We start from the raw sequence: 13,572 nt of genomic DNA on the forward strand, positions 1-13,572 counted from the left end.
GGAATGGCAGGCACATTCCCTTTCCACAAGTGTGACACAGAGGCAGGGAGCAGCACAGAGGGGTGACGTCACTGACATCATGACCATTTTGCTGCAGAGCTGAGAATCCAGATTAGCTCTGATCTGAGAGCCTCTTGGATCTGCAGCTCCAGGACTCTGCTCTGAGGATGGATCAGGAAGCCCATCCCTCAAGAAATGGCTTCTGCAGGCTCTGATGCCCCCACTCCACCCTGTCGGGTAGGGACCTGTTACTGAACAAAACTTGGATTCGCTTCATAGTGTGCAGCAAAACCAATTTACTGATGCCAGGTTGTGGCAAAGCGAAGTACAATTTTTTATACTGCAGTTGCCAAGCAAGAACAGGCAGTTGATGCTCAAAAGAACTAAACTTGCTGATGGCTTTCAGGGAAGGGCTTTTAAAGGCAACATTTGCCGTGAGAGTTGCAGGGAGCGTGACTTTCTTCTGATTGGTTGGTAGTAAGATAACAGATGACACCACCCTTATGGCAGAAAGTGAAGAGGAACTAAAAAGCCTCTTGATGAAAGTGAAAGAGGAGAGTGAAAAAGGCTTAAAGCTCAACATTCAGAAAACGAAGATCATGGCATCTGGTCCCATCACTTCATGGCAAATAGATGGGGAAACAGTGGAAACAGTGTCAGACTTTATTTTGGGGGGCTCCGAAATCACTGCAGATGGTGACTGCAGCCATGAAATTAAAAGACGCTTACTCCTTGAAAGAAAAGTAATGGCCAACCTAGATAGCATATTCAAAAGCAGAGACATTACTTTGCCAACAAAGGTCTGTGTAGTCAAGGCTATGGTTTTTCTAGTGGTCATGTATGGGTTCAAGAGTTGGACTGTGAAGAAAGCTGAGCGCCGAAGAATTGATGCTTTTGAACTGTGGTGTTGGAGAAGACTCTTGAGAGTCCCTTGGACTGCAAGGAGATCCAACCAGTCCATTCTGAAGGAGATCAGCCATGGGATTTCTTTGAAAGGAATGATGCTGAAGCTGAAACTCCAGTACTTTGGCCACCTCATGCAAAGGGTTGACTCATTGGAAAAGACTCTGATGCTGGGAGGGATTGGGGATGACAGAGGATGAGATGGCTGGATGGCATCACTGACTCGATGGACCTGAGGCTGAGTGAACTCCGGGAGTTGGTGATGGACAGGGAGGCCTGGTGTGCTGCGATTCATGGGGTTGCAAAGAGTCAGACACGACTGAGTGACTGAATTGAACTGAACTGAACTGAAGATAACAGAATGGTAGTTCAGGAATCTTAACCACTAACCTTCTGCTTCCAAGGAGGCTGATATCTCCGTGCTGGTGGTCAGCATGCAGTCAGCATCCTCTATCTGGATGAAGTGGAGGTCTTAGCTCCTGATGAGCAACTCAAAGACCTGTGTCAGATTCTTAGGTATATCCCTTGAGAATGAACTAGAACTCTGTTTCATTGCTGAACTATTTTCTTAATTGTTTTCCCTGTGTTTCTACATTCCCTCACTTCCCTAATTAGTAACTGCTTGAATCTACTCTTTGGAACTCAGGGAAGGTCTAGGAGACTAAAGCCCTTTTCTACAAACAAGAAATGGGGAAGATTGAGGAGCTTTTATACCCAGGAAGGCCCTGTAGGGTCCTGCTTGGTTTCAATCTCCTCTTTTTCTTTGATACTCCTTAATCTTGAGGGAAACTGGGAGCAGGACAAGAAAGAGAATAAAGTTTGGGATAGGTTAATCATAAATTCAGCAAGGGAATTCAGCTTTATGGGGATTCAGTTTCAGACCCAGTGTTCTAACATCTCAGCACGCAGGTCTCATGAGAGTGGACCCCTCATCTGCCTTCTTTGGGGAGGGACATCAGGGGAGTTTAGCTATCAGGATGGGATGCTGTCCTTCATTGCTGGGGGCCAGAGTGAGGACTGCTATGGGCTGAACTGAGAAATTTTAAGTCCAAAAGACCAGGATCAGGCAATTAGCCAAATTAAAGGGACCAGGAACAGATAAAGGATCCTGGGTATAAAATCAAGAATCTGAGAACCAGGAGATGAGAACAGACACCAAGGGGGCTGAGAGTTAAGAGAGGGTGCCCTTCTTGGCTGGTGTGGTTAGTGGATGGTTCAGCCGAGCTCTCAGCAAAGAGTTGAAAGCCGTGGGTCTCCTGAGGCCAGTCCGTCAGTTCCCACACAGCACACTGCCATCCATGGAGCCCAGCCTGGGAAGAAAGAGATATTACTACCTAGCCTTTCCAGATTTCCCTGGTGGCTTAGTGGTAAAGAATCCACCTGCAATCCCTGGGTTGGAAAGATCCCCTGAAAGAGGGCATGGCAACCCACTCTAGTATTCTTACCTAGAGAATCCCATGGACAGAAGAGCCTGACAGGCTACTGTCCATATGACCGCAAAGAGTCAGACATGACTGAAGTGACTGAGCATGTATCTAGGCTTTTAACATCCTGACAGTAACTACTTGAATCCTCGAGTCAGTTGTCAGCCATGTTCCAGATATAGCGATGGTGGTTTCTTTTTGGTGAGCACTGAAAATCGTAATTAATCAATTCCTCTTGGGTGATAGGGAAACACCCCATTCATTATGGGCTGGAGTCAGGAGGAAGAGTAGGACCAGTGGAAGGTAGGGTCCATTTGCCACCTTTTTTTCACAGCTCCAGACTGATTGCACGTGCCTGGGAGAGACCCCTGGCTGGCTGAATTAAGATGGCCAGATCTGAACAAGGGTCTGGACTGCTCCTAACTGTTTGTTTTGTTTTGTTTTTACAACGAAGCATGGCCCTCACAATTTAAAAATAGCATGGGCCTGATTCAATAGTTGAATCAGTGACAAAATGTGGACATAAAACCAGTCTTTGGAGTTTTCCAAGCAGGAGGCATATTTTGGAGTGTACTTGCCCCATTTCTGATGGATCTCACCCACCTGCTTCTGTGCTTAATGGGAATTTGCCACTTTCTTCTATGACCCTGGGCTCTCCAAGCCTTTAAAAAAAAAAATCTCAATTTGCTGCAGACTGGGGCAGAGGTGGAGGTACCTGCCAAGGGTGTCTCAGGGCTGTCTGTGCCCCCCCACCACTTCCTGCCCCCTCCCCAACCAGGGGCTGCAAACTAGTCCCCGAACTGTTTTTTGTTTTGTTTTCTTGTTTGTTTGATTTTGGCCAAGCCATGGGGCATGTGGGATCTTAGATCCCCAACTAGGGATTGAATCCCTGCCCCTTGCCGTGGAGGTGCGGGGTCTTAACCATTGGACCTCCAGGGAAGTCTCAGCACTGTTCTTTATTCTCTCTGGAGCACAGAGGGTGACCTCCAGGACCGTCTGGGTGTCAGGCTGTTCCTGGGAAGGGATGAGGTGACAGAGGGTTGGGATTCCACTGGCCCTGCCCCAGCTGAATGCCATCAGCTCAAGTGCCCAAGCAGAGCAGACAGGAGCCCAGCAGATGACTTGCAGCTGCGAGGCATTTGTTGTGGAAACAGAATCGCAGATGGCCGTGCGGCCCTTCCTGCTGAGTTGTTCTCTTCACGCAGTTTTCACAGGGGTGAGGGTGAGAGTAGCCTCTGCTATAAATAAGCTAATAAGTTCCTGGCAGCTGCCGTCCAGCTTACTGCCTTTGTCTGGGAGTGTGGACATACTGGCTGAGATGAATGAGGAATGGCAGGGTCTCCCCGGAGGGAAGGATTGAGGTCCTTTTCTTCCAGCCCTGGGGTCTGGAGGCCCTCTCCCCTCCTCCCTTGATGCATGGAGGCACATCTGGCCTTACCCATTTTACTGGCCTTACCCATTCTCCCTAATCACTTATTATCATTCAAATGATTAATATCGATATTGTCATGAATCATCTCCCAACTCAGAGGTAGATCACAAAAGTTTACTGACTCCTGGCAGCCCTGGACAGTTCTGGGTTTAGAAACATTCTTGCCAGATAAATGTCTCCACTCAGGGCCCTTCCCAACCTGCCATCACGTCACCCTGAGATGCTCTCTCTTCTTTGACTTGTCTGGATTCAGGCAACTCTGGAGGGAGTCAGTGGGTCACACTGCTGGGCAGTGCATGAACAAACAGCAGATGGGGGGAGAGGCTAGTATTAAGAGAGACCTCGGTTACAGGCCCCATGGAAGAGAACTCAGCAGTATCCAACAAAATTCTAGATGCACTGACCCTTCAGCCCAGCAATCCCACTTCTAAGATGCTATCCCAAAGATATGTTGGCAAAAAATTTAAGATGATACTCAAGGCCATTCATTGGCTCACTATTAAGAGAGTAAAAGACTGAAAATGAATCAAATGTCTGTTGATAGAGAATAAACCATGGTGTATCCTCTAAATGGAGCATTATGCAGCTGTGAAAAGGAATGGAGATGATTCAGTGTACTGCTATGCAGTCCATCTCCAGGATACAATGTTAATTCAAGTTAGACAAAAATATGCAGCCTTTTCTCTTTCATCTAAGGAAAAGAGGGTATGGATATTTACACACATTTAATTGTTTTTTTTAACTAATGGAGGAGAGAATGGACAGGGAAGAGGGAACTGAATCAGGAGTGGATTGATAGAAAACATAATAATGCTTAAACTTCAGAATTCCTTGCAAGTACAGACATTTTTCAAGACCCTAAGAGAAGCACTAGCAACTGCTTACTGCTTCTCTTGAAGCAGCATAAAAATGTGCATAAAGTTCCTTCTTCAGACAAGCTTCTGTTGTGCCTCAGATACAGGAAATGACCAAAAGTGCTTGTTGAATGTATGCACGGAATAGAATACGCTGATGGTAAGTCAGCCCCACCGCAGTATCACTTTTGATCCTAGTTCTAATGGCTTGGAGAAACAAACAACCCACGTCCTCTTCCACGTACCCTCTACCCAACTTTCAAATATTTGAACACAGAACATTCTCTTCTCCGATAGTCTCAATGAGTCTTCCTCATGATAAGTCATTGGGATCTCCTTTCAACCCTGATATTTCCCTCTGAACAGGTTTCCTTTTTTCTCCAACTGGTAAGAAAGGCACACACCAAAATGGCACCATAACTTCAGAACTGTCTTCAGAATCCAAACACGTAAAGATGTTATCTAAGAAGGCTAACCTTTGAGTTGATGGCCATTTCATTTCAGTGTACCGATTGCTCTCACTCATCCATTCATTTGTCCATTCATCTATTCATTTATTCAGTAACATTTATTTGGCACCTGTTACTTGTAGGCACTACGTCAGATCAGGGACATACACAAGTGAATAAAGTCTATCCCCCTGTCACTTAGGGAAACTAAAATTTAGAGCAGCCAATGACCGTCCTCTTGCACCCCATTTTCCCGTGACACCATTGTACATATTCCAATGGCCAAACTGTGAGTCCTTCAGAAGGGAAAGAATATTAACTTCCTGAGCAACTACATCCCAGTCACTATAATACATATTTCACAAAGGGCATATCATCGACCTTACAACAACCCTCCAGGATAATTGTTGATACCACTGTTTCATAAGTAAGAACCTGAAGCTCAAAGGTTAACTGACAGGCCCAAGGTTACACAGCAAGAGGAGGGACATGTCCCAGGTTTTCAGTGAGTCCTTGGGATGCACCAACAAGGGAGGATCCGCGGCTTTGTGGAGGAAATAATTCAAGAGTGAGCCATAGTACAGTGAAAGTATTAATAGTTTATTGAGAGATACACATTCCATAGACAGAATGCCGCCCATCTCAGAGGGTGAGAGCAGCCCAAGATAGGGGGTAGTTTTTATGGGCTGGGTAATTTTATAAGCTAATTATTCCAACTATTTTCGGGGAGGGGAGGGCATTTCCAGGAATTGAGCCACTGCCCACTTTGGGGCCTTTTAAGGTCATCCTGGGAAGTGTCCTGCACCTGTGGGTGTGCTGTTTAGCATATGCTAAGGTGTTACAGTGAGCATATACTGAGCCTCAGGATCTACCGGAAGTTGAATCTTCTGCCATCTTGGGTCTGATCAGTTCTAACCAGTTTGTCATATTCTCAAGGGCTATGTCATTTTTTTAATGGTTGTGCCCTGACCCCTTCCCTCTAGTCTCAGTAGGAGTCGGGGAGGGGAGATATGGGTTAATTTTGGAGAGAGTGGATAGGGGTTTAGAAAATCTGGAACGTGGGGCTCTGTGCAGGGTGGAAGCAACTTAGACAACCAGAGTAGCGTGTGGGTTTAGGGCACTTGCCAGCATGAGGGTCAAATGTGGGGGCCACCAAGGGTGTGTCTGTATATTGAGGTTGAGTGGGAGGGAAAGAGGCTGAGGACAACCTTAACCACTTGCTCAAAATCAGGCTGTATTTTGTGAGCTGTAAACAAGGATTGTTTGTTTTGACCTAAATAACCAGTCTCTGGAACTCCAAGACTCTGTTTTTGTTTTTGTGTTTTTATATCATTTAAGAACCTATTTTATTTGTTTGATTGAGCATGGGTATGCAATAAAATACTAAATCTAAAATACTGCACGCTTACTAGTGGAGTAGCCACAGAAGCATGGCTCTTGATGACCCTTGGGGCAGCCTTACTGAAACCATTTACCACAAACTGGGACTTGAACCCATGTGCTGGGACTCGAACCCATGTGCTGGGACTCAAACCCACGTGCTGGGACTCAAACCCAGCTGTGTGGGACTTGAACCCCTGTGGCTAACTCAAACCCAGCCAAAATCCACGGTACAAGCAAGCAATCGCAAAGACCTATGCAGGTCCAAAGTACTCTGCAGGCTGAGTTTCCAGAAACCAGCTCTCTTCCAAGGTTATTAGCCTTGGCAGTGGGGGGCTGCACAAGCAACACTGACATAATCCATGGGTTCAAGTCTCGAGAGAAAGCGGCAGAAACAAGAGGGGTCCTGCGGCATTGCAGCACAAGACGTGGACAGTGGAATTTCCATCTCCACCGGTCTGTTTACCCACTTAGAAAATGGGGAAGTTTTACAGGTTAAAATGAGATGAGGGTAAGTACTGAGCCTAGATAGTAACTGCTCCACAAATGTGGCTGCTAGAATCATAATTACTCTTCTTTAGATTACTGTCCAGGCAGCACTGGTCTGTTTCATCCATAATGCTTTGGTTTTTCTCCACTGTCCTACAGCAAAGCTTCTAGGGAGAGAGAGAAGGAAGACACTTTAGGGTTCATCCTTTATGGCCTAGGAAAGTATAACACTGGTTCAGAATTAACCATCCTCCTTCCCTTATCTTCAGAACCAACCTTCAAAGAAGATCTAGCTCCAGATCTGAAACCTGTCTCTGCCTCTAGCTTTATGACCAGTTATCTCTTTGGACAGATTACTCCCCTCTCTGACTCTTTCCTTCTTTATCTGTGCAATTCTTATCTGATAGGAATGTTTTGAGGATTACATTTCTATCTGGCCAGAAGAAAGTGAAAGTCGCTCAGTTGTGTCTGACTCTTTGTGACCCCATGGACTTAGTTCATGGAATTCTCCAGGCCAGAATACTGAAGCCTTTCCCTTCTCCGGGGGATCTTCCCAACCCAGGGATAAAACCCAGGTCTCCCACATTGCAGGCAGGTTCTTTACCAGTTGAGCCACAAGGGAAGCCCAAGAATACTGGAGTGGGTAGCCTATCCCTTCTCCAGAGAATCTTCCTGACCAAGGAATTGAACTGGGATCTCCTGCATTGCAGGCAGATTCTTTACCAACTGAGATATGAGGGAAGCCCAATCTGACCAGACAAAGTGCTCAATAAGCAGAATTAGTAATTACCAGTATAATTAGAATTAATGCTCATTTTAGGGAGCTAGAAATCTTAAGAGGTAAGGAATATTCAACACTCAAAAGAAGAAGAAAGAAAAGAAAAGCAGATTTCTTAATGTGTGCTAACCCTATTCTAGATCTGCAGTCTTTGGCCTGCAAATTCATTGAATCTAAGTCTTCCTTAGACTGATTTCTATCTTCTAGAAAGGAATTTCATGGTGTTTGAGTCTCTGGCCCATCTTGTCAGAGAAGATATAAATACCCCCATTTTTAAAAACTTTTTATTGGGATATGGTTGATTAACAATGTTGTGATAGTTTCAGGTGAACAGCAAAAGGGCCCAGCCACACATATAAAAGTATTCATTCCCCCTCAAACTCCCCCGACCCTGCTGATCCAGGCCACCGCACAAGATTGAAGAGTTTCATGCACTATATACAGTAGGTCCTTGTTGGTTCTCCATCCCAACACAGCAGTGTGTACATGTCATTCCCAAACTCTCTATCATTATCCTTCCCCCGGCAACCACAAGTCCGTTCCTAAGTCAGTGAGTCTCTCTCTGCCTTGTAATTAACTTTTGTTTTGTATTGGGGTGTTGCTGATTCAGGACTTTCCTGGTGGTGCAGACAGTAAAGAACCTGCCTGCAACATGGGAGACCCAGGTTTGATCCCTGGATTGGAAAGATCCCCTGGAGAAGGGAATGGCTATCCACTCCAGTATTCTTACCTGGAGAATTCCATGGATAGAGGAGACTGGTGGGCTATAGTCCATGGGATTGCAAACAGTCGGACATAACTGAGTGACTAACACACACACATAGCTGATTTAGCAATATTATTATAGTTATAGGTGAACAGCAAATGAACTCAGCCATACATATACATGTAATACCCCCATTTTAAAGACTGAGAAAACTGAGATTCATGAAGGTGAAGTGATTTCTGTAAGGCCTCATGTCCAGTTATCTAGAGAGTCAGGACCCCAATCCAGGTCCTGCATTGCAAACCCCACTCCTTGCTCGGTCACCCACAGCTCTCTACTCACGCTGTCTCCTGAACCACTCCAGTGCTCCCCGACCCAAGGCATCCCCCAGCTGTTGAGATCACATTTTCCAAAGGCTCCTCTTTGGTTCCACTCAGCCCTCAGACTGACACTTTGGAAATCTCAAAGCTGACAAGTGCCAAACCTTGTGATTATGAAAAATTAGAATCCTGCTAGGATTTTCTTGTATTAAGTCCTCAAGTTATTCTATTCATACAAGAGGGAAATTGTCCACTCCTGGGCACTACCTCTTGACAAAATCCCTGATGCCAATACACATCTCCTTCCTTTAACTTTTGCCCTGTGCTCTCTCTATATATATATTCTATTTTATAGGCAGAGCAAAACAATCTCCCAAATTGACAAGATCTCTATCTAATAAATGGGGGGAATGATTCGTCACAACAGGGTTCAGAAGTGAACTGATTTTTCTGCAAGCTGAGACTCCTAAGATCCACTTAGGGAGTTATTAGCTGAGCTTGTAAGATGCTGGCTTTGTAAAGTGGTGTGACATGTTGGCAATGCTGGAGAATCAATGCTGGCCCGAATTCAGTGGAGAAATGCAGAGCCAAGAGTGCTGGGAGGGGCTGGCCACCTAATTTCCTGGGCCCTTTGCAGAGCCTCAGGTGAGGGTCTGCAGTGAGCATGCAGCACAGATGTGAAGTGGGGCATGGGACACCGCCTTGCAGACCGCTGGGAGCCCGGCAGTGCACCTCTGTTCATTGTTCATCACATGCATCAGACTTATTAGTGATTGTCTCCTTTGTGCTGGGCAACTGCTCTCCCTCTGAGCTCCCACAGCACTTTAATTGCAGCTCACCTAAAGCACCTATTTCATTCTTCCTGGTATTATGGTCAGCTTTTTATAATCTTTTACTGAGTTTTAAATTTTTTGAGATCAGGGACTATGTCTTACTCATCTCTGGCTTTCGAGTCTTGGGGCAGTGAGTGCTTCGTATGCGTTTGCTGAATCAATGAATTAAGGAATCGATGAACCAGTCAGTTGCTTAGTAAATATTTATGGATCATATACTATAAGAGGGTTGGGCAGAATAATCCCTTTTCTGGACTGGAAGCTCCTCAGCAGAGTCCACTTTATAAAGAGACTGTCCTTTGTTACTTGAGTATTCCTTAAAATAGTTGAAGCTTGTAGGCATAACTAGGAAACTGGCTGATGCAAAGTGACTTTAATCTGGTAGGCAGGATTAAGTGCCTATGGTGTGGTTGAAGTGATAAGAGCCTACTTTTCTTTTAGCCAAATGTTTTTGAAAGTTTGGGGAGTCATTTGTGCATGGGAAGCCCCATCCTTGTTCATTCTCATTTAGAAACCAGATGATCCCCAGCTGGCCCCATGAGAGATGGCCAGTGTGTGACAGTCTGAAGCTTGCAACAACTCTCTATCTGGAATGGACTGCCTAGGTTGAATCAATCTTTGGTAAAGAATCCACCTGAAATGCAGGAGATGCTAGAGATGCAGGTTCAGTCCCTGAGTTGGGAAGATTCCCTGGAGGAGGAAATGGCAACCTACTCCAGTATTCTTGCCTGGAGAACCCCATGGACAGTGGAGCCTGGTGCGTTACAGTCCATGGTGTTGCAAAGAGTTGGACATGACTGAGTATGCAAGCAATAGATAGTTGCCTATCAACAGCCAAAGTAGCTTGTTAAGGGCTGAAGTCCACTGCACAGATGAGTCTTTTTAAAGAACTGTGATAAATATATAGACATAAAGCTTACCATATTAACCCATTTTTAGGTACACAGCTGTGGCATTAAGCACATTTATATCATCATGCAACATCATCTCCAGAACTTTCTCACCTTCCCAAACTCAACTCTGTCCTCATGAAACACTGACTCCCATTCCCTCCCCCAGCCTCTGGTTTTCTTGGGTGGGACTTTTAGGCTATTGGAATGAACCCCCATGTACATTTTTAACCTTCAGCTTGTACCACATCCTGGATGGAGTGATAGAAAATCATATCCCTTAATTCAGCCTTTCTCTGGATATCCTATCTCTCTTTCCTAACAAATCTTGGGAGGATAAAAATAGAATTTAACTATGCTTGTGTTTTACCGAAGTCCGAGTCTTCATGTATAGGACCATTTGCTAGGAAATTAGTTCTGAAGCAAAATTTTAAAATAACTGTCATTACCACAAAACTCATAGAAGAGAACATAGACAAAATATTCTCAGACAGTAAATTGTAGCAATCGTTTCTTAGGTAAGTCTCCCAAGACAGAAGAAATAAAAGCAAAAAAAAAAAAAAAAAGGAGACCTAATGAACTGAGGGGTATCTCCTCACCGCCGCCCTTCCTGACCTTCAACGTGGGATAGCTCCTCTAGGCCCTCCTGCGCCCGTGCAGCCACTGCTCCTTGGACGTGGGGTCAATTGCCAACATCAAATTGCCAAGAGATCAAATTGCTAACATCCGCTGGATCATGGAAAAAGCAAGAGAGTTCTAGAAAAACATCTATTTCTGCTTTATTGACTATGCCAAAGCCTTTGACTGTGTGGATCACAATAAACTGTAGAAAATTCTGAAAGAGATGGGAATACCAGACCACCTGACCTGCCTCTTGAGAAACCTGTATGCAGGTCAGGAACCAACAGTTAGAACTGGACATGGAATAACAGACTGGTTCCAAATAGGAAAAGGAGTTCGTCAAGGCTGTATATTGTCACCCTGCTTATTTAACTTCTATGCAGAGTACATCATGAGAAACGCTGGACTGGAAGAAACACAAGCTGGAATCAAGATGGCCGGGAGAAATATCAATAACCTCAGATATGCAGATGACACCACCCTTATGGCAGAAAGTGAAGAGGAACTAAAAAGCCTCTTGATGAAAGTGAAAGTGGAGAGTGAAAAAGTTGGCTTAAAGCTCAACATTCAGAAAACAAAGATCATGGCATCCGGTCCCACCACTTCATGGGAAATAGATGGGGAAACAGTGTCAGACTTTATTTTTTTAGGCTCCAAAATCACTGCAGATGGTGACTGCAGCCATGAAATTAAACGACGCTTACTCCTTGGAAGGAAAGTTATGACCAACCTAGATAGAATATTCAAAAGCAGAGACATTACTTTGCCAACAAAGGTCTGTCTAGTCAAGGCTATGGTTTTTCCCATGGTCATGTATGGATGTGAGAGTTGGACTGTGAAGAAGGCTGAGTGCCGAAGAATTGATGCTTTTGAACTGTGGTGTTGGAGAAGACGCTTGAGAGTCCCTTGGACTGCAAGGAGATCCAACCAGTCCATTCTGAAGGAGATCAGCCCTGGGATCTCTTTGGAAGGAATGATGCTGAAGCTGAAACTCCAGTACTTTGGCCACCTCATGCGAAGATTTGACTCATTGGAAAAGACTCTGATGCTGGGAGGGATTGGGGGCAGGAGGAGAAGGGGGCGACAGAGGATGAGATGGCTGGATGGCATCACTGACTCGATGGACGTGAGTCTGAGTGAACTCTGGGAGTTGGTGATGTACAGGAAGGCCTGGCGTGCTGTGATTCATGGGGTCACGAAGAGTCTGACACGACTGAGCGACTTAACTGAACTGAACTGAATGAAATTGAAAAGCTTTAAAAAAAAAATTATCTAGTTATTTGGCTGCACCAGGTCTTAGTTGTGACATGCGGGATCTAGTTCCCTGACAAGGAATTGAACCTAGGCCCCCTGCATTGGGAGTTTGAGGTCTTACCTGCTGGACCACCAGGGAAATCACGAAATAGTCCCCTGTTTTGTTTTGTTTTTAAACCACACCATGCAGCATGCAGAATCTTAGTTCCCCAACCAGGGTTCAAACCTGCACCCACTGCAGTGAAAGTCCCAAGTCTTAACCACTGGACCACCAGGAAAACTCCTAAAAGGCTTTCACAGCAAAGGAAGTCATCAGAAAAACAATGACAACCTGAAGAATGGGAGAATATATTTGCAAACGATTCGACTGACAAGGACTTAATTTTCAAAATATATAAATACCTCATACAACTTCATATTTTAAAAAAACTCAATCAAAAAAATGAGCAAAAGACCGAAATAGACATTTCTTCAAAGAAGATACACAGGTGGCCACAGGCACATGAGGAGAAGCTCAGTACCACTAATTATAAAAGAAATGCAAATCAAGCCACAAAGAGGTTTCACCTCACACCAGTCAGTTCAGTTCAGTCCAGTCACTCAGTCATGTTCGACTCTGTGATTCCATGGACTGCAGTACTCCAGGCCGCCCTGTCCATCACCAACTCCCGGGATTTATTCTAACTCATGTCCATTGAGTCAGTGATGCCATCCAACCATCTCATCCTCTGTCATCCCCTTCTCCTCCCGCCTTCGATCATTCCCAGCATCAGGGTCTTTTCCAATGAGTCAGTTCTTCACATTAGGTGGCCAAAGTACTGGAGTTTCAGCTTCAGCATCAGTCCTTCCAATATATATTCAGGACTGATTTCCTTTAGGATGGACTGGTTGGATTTCCTTGCAGTCCAAGGGACTCTCAAGAGTCTTCTCTAACACCACAATTCAAAACGATCAACTTTTCAGCACTCAGCTTTCTTTATAGTCCAACTCTCACATCCATACATGACTACTGGAAAAACCATAGCTTTGACTAGATGGATCTTTGTTGGCAAAATAATGTCTCTGCTTTTTAATATGCTTTCTAGGTTGGTCATAACTTTTCCTCCAAGGAGCAAGCATCTTTTAATGTCATGGTTGCAGTCACCATCTGCAGTGATTTTGGAGACCAAAATAATAAAGCCTGTCACTGTTTCCACTGTTTTCCCATCTATTTACCATGAAGTGATGGGACCGGATGCC

The sequence above is a fragment of the Bos indicus genome, chromosome 3 (genome assembly GCF_029378745.1).
Source record: "Bos indicus isolate NIAB-ARS_2022 breed Sahiwal x Tharparkar chromosome 3, NIAB-ARS_B.indTharparkar_mat_pri_1.0, whole genome shotgun sequence".
NCBI classification, from domain to species: Eukaryota; Metazoa; Chordata; class Mammalia; order Artiodactyla; family Bovidae; genus Bos; species Bos indicus.